The sequence below is a fragment of the Macrobrachium nipponense genome, chromosome 15, assembly GCF_015104395.2.
Source record: "Macrobrachium nipponense isolate FS-2020 chromosome 15, ASM1510439v2, whole genome shotgun sequence".
Taxonomy (NCBI): domain Eukaryota; kingdom Metazoa; phylum Arthropoda; class Malacostraca; order Decapoda; family Palaemonidae; genus Macrobrachium; species Macrobrachium nipponense.
The window spans coordinates 45,578,937-45,586,505 of record NC_087208.1 but is presented as its reverse complement, the minus strand read 5'-3'; the positions used below and the strand labels follow the sequence as shown (position 1 = coordinate 45,586,505).

Below are 7,569 nucleotides of genomic sequence, written 5' to 3'. Positions count from 1 at the left end.
ACAGTTTGAAGGAAATGACACAACAATATATATATATATATATGACTTTCGAGGGAAAATAAAGGTAAAAATTACGATTTCGACTTTTTTTAATACCTCCTGAAAATTGACATTAAATATTAAAATTCTTGAAAAAATTGTGTCTAGAGAAGGTTTTTGAAGATAGGAATCGGTGCAAATGGGGTCTTATTGATGTTTCTCATTCTGTCAGGGGGATATTTGGTAGTGTTCCTCTTTCATTCGAGGTGTCCGGTTCAGCGAAGACTTGTTGGGGTGAAACCTGAGACCCTTTGAAATATCAGCCCGAGATTATTTCAAGACGATATTGAAAAACATTGATATCTGGTGACTGTCACACCAACCAATCAAGATTTGAGATTCTTGCATAATACGTGATATTGGTTACTTTCTGGAGTGTGCCCTGCGGAATTTTTTTTTTTTTTTTTTTTTTTTTTTTTTTTTTTTTTGTTTTTTTTTTTTTTTTTTTTTTTTTTTTTTTTTTTTTTTTTTTTTTGACAGTATGTTCCTGCAGAACGTTATTTTTTTGAACAGAGCGGGTTCTAGAAACTAGAAACAAAACTAGTAGCCAGTAGCAATAACCAGTTCGTAAACAGGGATGAAACTGAATAAAGGTTCTCATTGAAATTTATATATATCTATATATATAATTTATATATATATATATATATTATATATATATATATATATATTATATATATACTGTCCACTTAATGTGTTTTTGCCTTTTCGATCAAATCATTTCTCTTTTTTTTTTTTTTTTTGTTTTTTTTTTTTTTTTACCCAACGTTCTGATCTCGAACCCTTTCTTGATTCTATTTTTCGCCATCGTTTATGAGAGGCACTAAAATAGTCGATATTATTTCATTTTTTTTCCCAATATACAGACGTCGACTTGATATATATATATATATATATATATACTATATATATATATATATATATATATATATATATAGATATATATACATATATATATATACATATATATATATATATTATATATATATATATATATATATATATATAGTATATATATATATATATATATATATATATATATATATATATATATATATATATCAAGTCGACGTCTGTATATTGGAAAAAAATGAAATAATATCGACTATTTTAGTGCCTCTCATAACGATGGCGAAAAATAGAATCAAGAAAGGGTTCGAGATCAGAACGTTGGGTAAAAAAAAAAAAGAGAAATGATTTGATGAAACAAACACATTAAGTGGACAGTAAAACCAAAGATTTGAGGAGCCGGTATGAAGCTTACTCTCTTCAGTGTCCAAGGATGTGATTTTCAGTTAACATGATAACATCTCGTTCTAAGGAAGCATAAAACTCACTGAAACCATGACAAAGAATTGGCGACGAATACAATCTTTGACATAGAATATCCTATTCTATGTCAAAGTGTCTCAGTGAAGAACCTTCATGATTCAGAGCCCTATTGAGGTTAGTTGTGTTTGAGGAAACCGTCTGCTGAAACTCTAGATTAGCCGAGGCTACTCTACTGGTCTATTTGAATAGTGACGATGGGTCAGGTTAATTTCTGTGGATCTGAAGACACTCAAATCCTCTTGAAGTGAGTGTAAGGTTACTTATAGTGCGATCCTTTGTGGAGTTTAGGAACATATCTGTTAGTCCAGAGAAACTGAGTATCTAAGCAGGAGAAAAATGATGTGTATTATGCAAAGGATTGTATAAAGGTGATATTGATATTGATAAGAAATTAGCCTAAGTCCATAGGACTTTAAAGATAGATTAAGGCTTAGGTGTAAAACCTACCTTGGTGAATATATTCAACATTGTTGTTTTAGCAAGAGTCAAAAAGCCTTTGGAGACTGAGACAAAGTGTTTTACATGATATATAAGCTATGCACAAACCATAGACAGCAGGCTGGTACCCAGAGTTATTTTATGGGAGGGGTCTTTCTTTTCCCAAAACGAGACCTTTTCTTCTATAAATGTTATTGCATATATAGGTATATACAAGATGAAATACTCGAAAATAGGGACTGCCCCCTCGGTACAGTCATGGACAGTGCACGGTCCAGTGGACAGTGATACTCTATTTAACGTAGTCTGTGATAAAATTTATGGCACGATAAATCAGCCATGGGCATATTCTAATACTAGGTAACTTTTTAGTGAAAGTAAATCATGTATGCAGTGAAATTCAAGGTAAGGGGTAAATATACCCAGAATTGTTGAAGATCTTACCTGGACAATTAACCCTTAATTTAGGTTAATATACAAGAGGTTAAAACTAGGTCAATGTTTATAAAGGTTTATTAGATTGTTCATAAACAAACTGGTATATTTTAATATTCTAACTAAAAAGTGTATGGCATTTGCTTTTCTGTGTTTATATATGAAAGTAGTTTTTAATGCTCTATTGTGCAATGTAGTTACTGAAAAATTAAGTTAGGCTGATGTATGCCAAGGTCTAAATCCTGAGCCATTATTGGATCAGGCACATCTGATTTTTTCCTCACTGATGTAGGTCAAGTTAGTACTGTTACTGCCTTCCATACAAAAGTGAAATCCGTTTTCAAATTACTGAGTTTAAAACGTTTTGCAGTTTCAACTGATCAGACGTAAGGTTCTGTATGTGTTAAGTGGTTTATGGCCATGGAAATTTCTTTTTAAGGTCAGGTTTTGGGTTAATCTATTGTGGGATTGCAATATATAGCAATTTACGAATAACTGTTGATAGATTCATGCAGGCTTTCAGTCAAAAGTGATATCCAGATTTTGAAAAAAATATACCTGGCATTATTATTAACAGGTTTTGAGCATGTTAGGTTAAGCACAGGTCTTATGGTGTGCAATCTCTACTAATTAGACTGTTTTGTTTTAAATGTAGTTTTTTTTTTATACCCAGTACCATTGTTGTACAGAGTAACATGTTATCAATTTGTCTCACGTATTTTTTTTTTATGAAAGCATGCTTTACCAAAAATGCTCTTCTTGAGTAAAGTGGTGTTTCGGTGCAAGTAATTTGAAAGAAAATAATAGAGGTCAATCTCATTTGCATCAAAGATTTAGTGGGAAAATATATGCCATTCATTTTTTGCCGAAAAGACCGTAAGTGAATATTCATGGGCGAAGCCTCATTTGTTAACAAAGGCCATTGGCTTTAGAAATATCCCATATAATTTGCATAATTAACTCCTGTATTCCTTTCACATGTACGTTGATACTGTCTTGCATTCCTTTCACATGTACGTTGATATTGACCACATCTCAAATCAACTCGAGCCATTACTATGCACATCTTCGTGACAAAGCTGCCGGATTTTATGTAGCTGAAGCCCTGTGAATCTTTGACTTGTGTAGCCTATTCATCCCCATGTCATTTGCACTTTGGACATCAAAAAGATTTATCATCTCGTCAGCAGCCGTTGTAAGTCTTCCAAAATCTCTTTATTTTTTTATCATTGTGATGGATTAATTCATTCATATATAAAGTAAACCAATGATATTTACTACTCGACATTTAATAGTGTCATAGGCAGTTGTGTTATTGGATTCTGGATAGTATTTGGCTGCAAATATTCCCGATAGATGGCTCTGTAGTCTGTAGTCTACAGACTACAGAGCCATCTATCGTCTCGAAATAATCATGACTGAGACAATCTGCAGAACACAGTCATCTGTTCCTCACTTTATCTCCATTTGAGTTTGTCTGTAAAAGTAATCTCTACGACACTTAATAAAAATATTAGAATACTTTTGATCCTGTATCATCAATATTGAAAGATCAAATTTAATTTCAGACCGGCGCCTGAATAATCGATGTCCTAAAAGTCCCAGGAAGGTTTGTAGTCCGAACTGTAGGTAAGATTATTCAGAAATTAAAAGCTTTTCTGTGGTTCTTGAAACTTAGTCGTTTAAATTTCAAGACTAGATAGTTTCGTAAAGCTCTAAAGGGTTTTGAAGAGGTATAATTTTACGCTCTGTCAACTTGGAATTTGATTTATCATTTTTATTCAATTACTTTTAAGGTTCATTTGTCTACTTGAAAATGCAGTCTTGAAGTGACATTGTAAGAGCTTAGTCAGAAAATTTATTCAAGTTATAATATGATTATTGGTATTATCAGATATTCATATTAGATAGAATGGTAGATTTATAGTATGTACCACATCCCTATATTCATAGTACAAGATGTCCCCCAAACTCATTACCCCTTGTTGTGGTCTGTCTGCTCTGTCTAAATGAGATTCTCAGTGCTTACATTTACATTGTTGCTATCTTTAGTGATTACAGAAAACCTCCCAGATTCAATGTCCCTTGTTATGGTCTGGCTCTACCAAAGAGCTCTGTCTAAATATGATTTTCATTGCTATCCTAGTGCTACCAAAAAACCTAACAGAGTCACTGTTCCTAGTTGTGTCAGTCTCTTTCAGAGGACTGTTCCTGAATATAATTCAGTTGATTTGATCCCTAGTTCTGCTTCAACCTACCACTTGCTAAAGTAGCTATGGCTTTGGCTTTCCCAATTTTCATTATCCATCTTTTCTTTTATCCTTTCATATTGACCTTCAGTTAAACCCTTTATCAATTGAGAATTTTAAATTCCTTCTGTTATGTAGACTGAAATTACACTGCTTCCTGACCCTTACTTTTTTAGCAGTTTCAGAACTGATCCAATTCTGTTTCATTTTAGCTAAGTATTCAGGACAGACTAGTCAAGATATTCTGCATTTTTCAAGTGGAGCATCACATATACCTCCAAGAAATATGGAAGTTTCTGCAACAAACATTCTTCAGCACCTGCTTCAATTTTTTTTAATCAAACTTTTTATAATTTGCTAATGTAATGGTTACAAATGCTAGTGAAAACTTAGTCAAATTCAGCTGTTAGTTAAGTATGGACTCATACCAGCTAGACAGCAGCTTGGTATGTATTAAGATATAGAGAATGTACTTTATTTTCTTATCAATTTAGAGTACCCTTCTGTTGATATGGTTAATGATAAGAGTTATTTTGCCTCAGATTGCTCTTACCAGCTTGAAAGCAGCCATCAAATAACTTGCTATGTTTCAGGAACAAATTTTAATTCCTTGTCAATTTAGTGTATCATAGCTAGATCAGTGTGTTCCAGAGTGTATAGTTCATTAAGTATCCTGCTAAAGTGATATCAGTCACCAGGTGGAGTTCTAAGCGAAAGGACGTATAATAATTTATTAGAAAGCTATATTGATTTAATATCAGTCAGCAGTTAGCCCAATTTCAATGATAAAAATAACGTGTAGTCAGAGATGGCCTTAAGATGCGTTAACTACATAAGCAGGTAATATTTTTGTCGTGGGAGCGAGTGATGACTGATAGTTTTTCTTAATATATGTGTCTTACAAATACTGTTGAAGTAGTTCCCGTTATGGTAGGTTCTTTGGAGTTAAAGCCTTAAACTGTAGTTTGTTGCAGTCACTGAATCAAAGTAACAAAGTTAATTCAGGGCTAATATCTTTAAACTTCTAGCTCTTGAGTTATTGTAACATATATAAAGGCTTGATTTAATGCAGGATGGATGTTCACAGAGTAAAGTATTTGAATATTTGCATTCTAGGACAGAATATTTCAAATTTTTTTAAATTTTGGCCTAAATTTTGGTAACAAATGGACCACTTGCCATAATGTTTCAGTAGTTAAGTATAATCTTATTTTGACGAAGTTTACCACAAAAATAATCCAGCTTTGTAAGCCTTGGATACAAGGTTAAAATTAGTCTTCTAAATACTGGAAAGTTACCCAATCAGAAGCATTATTATTATAGCAGCTCTATATTTCAAGACACTGCTAGCATGTAAAAGTTCTAACTCTTAATTATTACATTATTAAGATTAGTTTTCTTATATCAATAAGAGTTGTAGGTTCTATATATGAATCAATAATTAAGCATAAATAAAAACGGCTGAATTAAAGAGAGCTTGTTGTTGACGGTAAAAGTACAGTTTATAATTAATTGATAACCTAGCTCAGTTAAGAGAAGGGCTTATTCTGCATAGTGGAACTGACAGGTATAAATTCTTGAATGATTCAATTCATCTTGAGACTAACCAGTATCTTTTTCGTAGAACTCAATATCGGCCAAGGCTTTACATGTAAAAGGGAAATTCATTTCTTGGTGAGCTTTTTATATTACTTCATTAGCCCCTGATCAAAATGTTTCAATCGACAAATAAGACAGGGGTATCTCTTAGCTAATAAGATTCTCACGATTGGGCTGAGTTTACATGTAAGGTGTAAATTTAAGTAAAATTAAAATTGGAGAAGTTGGAAGCAAAGAAGAAAATTTTTAAGAGAATTGGAAGGCAATAAATGGGAAATATTTAGCTGTCTGGGTTTTTGTTATGGGCAATCTTAACCTGAGGGTGATTCAATATGTAGCCAAGTAAGCAAATTGCTCTCAAAAAATATCCAGGAATTAGTAAGTTTTCCTGCCATATATTTGGAGATAGGTTTCACAGGGAAAACCAGCGAATGACTGAATTCGCAATTGTTAAACCGCGATCGGGGGGTTGTGCGGGTGTGTGGCGGCTTCCACTGAAAATAATTTTGTGTAGCTAACAGAACTGAAATTTTAACAGTATATAGCTGTCTGGACTTAGGAACAAAGACATTGAAGGCAGTGCTGATACATACAATTTAATAAGGAAATATTTCAAATGCTCACGGCTTTGTTGAATTAAATGACTGGAGGAATTCACACTTATTAATCTGATTTATTGGTTATGTAAATTTTAGAACCCTCTGTGCAACAAAGTCTTCACATATGTAGATTTTATTTTATTTCATTTTATTTTAATTTTTTTAGGTTGATATGGTAAAATATCTCATACCATTTCCCTTGAATTTCAGTAATATAATCAAATCAATATTCAATTGATCATTGTAAAAATTTGTACTTGAAAATTTGAGTAAGGGAAGATGTTTGTGAAAGCAAGTTGTTCATTACTTTGTTCAAATTGTTCATAATTTTGTTGTACGAGAATTAATATATTTCAGCTTTCTGTTTAGTTTTCACCAAGTTCCAGGTTTTTCTTTTAGATTTAAAAAAGTAATTAGCACATTTGTTGGCTAGTGGCATATTTGTGACGTTACTGGCATGTGGCCATAAAAGAAAACCAAGAAAACAATAAAATGAAGGGTCACTATGGGAATTGTTTGTGTCACGACCTTGGGTGAGAAAGGTCCCCGTTAATCTTCAGGTACTGCTGAATTAAAGGATTGAATCCGGTCTAAGAGAGCTTCCTTGTTCTTCACTCTGGTGAACTCAAATACTGACTCTGAGTCTGACTGATGATATTTTTTTACCTGAACCTCGGCCAGATGCAGCCTCGTGACGTCATGCGCGAGATTGTCCTTATTTTGGTCGGAAGCGGTCTGACCTGGTATTCTTTAGACCTGCTTCCAGCTATCCATTTTCAATGAATTCTCATTCTTCGTGAACTTGCAGGGCATTCCTTCAGCTATTACAAAAGCTGCCACAGACAGAAACATTGTAAATTTACAGCACAACATTGAAC

General features: G+C 33.0%; 1 long non-coding RNA gene across 2 annotated transcripts; it reads left to right on the top strand.

The window, feature by feature from the left end:
- Positions 1-1,334: 1,334 nt before the first annotated feature.
- LOC135226868 (uncharacterized) lies at positions 1,335-7,071 on the top strand. 2 transcript variants are annotated; one of them, XR_010317298.1, is made up of 4 exons: positions 1,335-1,485; positions 3,324-3,439; positions 3,813-3,873; positions 4,706-7,071. It is a non-coding gene; the product is annotated as an uncharacterized LOC135226868 (long non-coding RNA). The 2 variants fall into 2 exon arrangements; XR_010317297.1 differs by lacking the exon at positions 1,335-1,485 and having other exon boundaries at positions 3,264-3,439.
- The last annotated feature ends 498 nt before the right edge of the window (positions 7,072-7,569 follow it).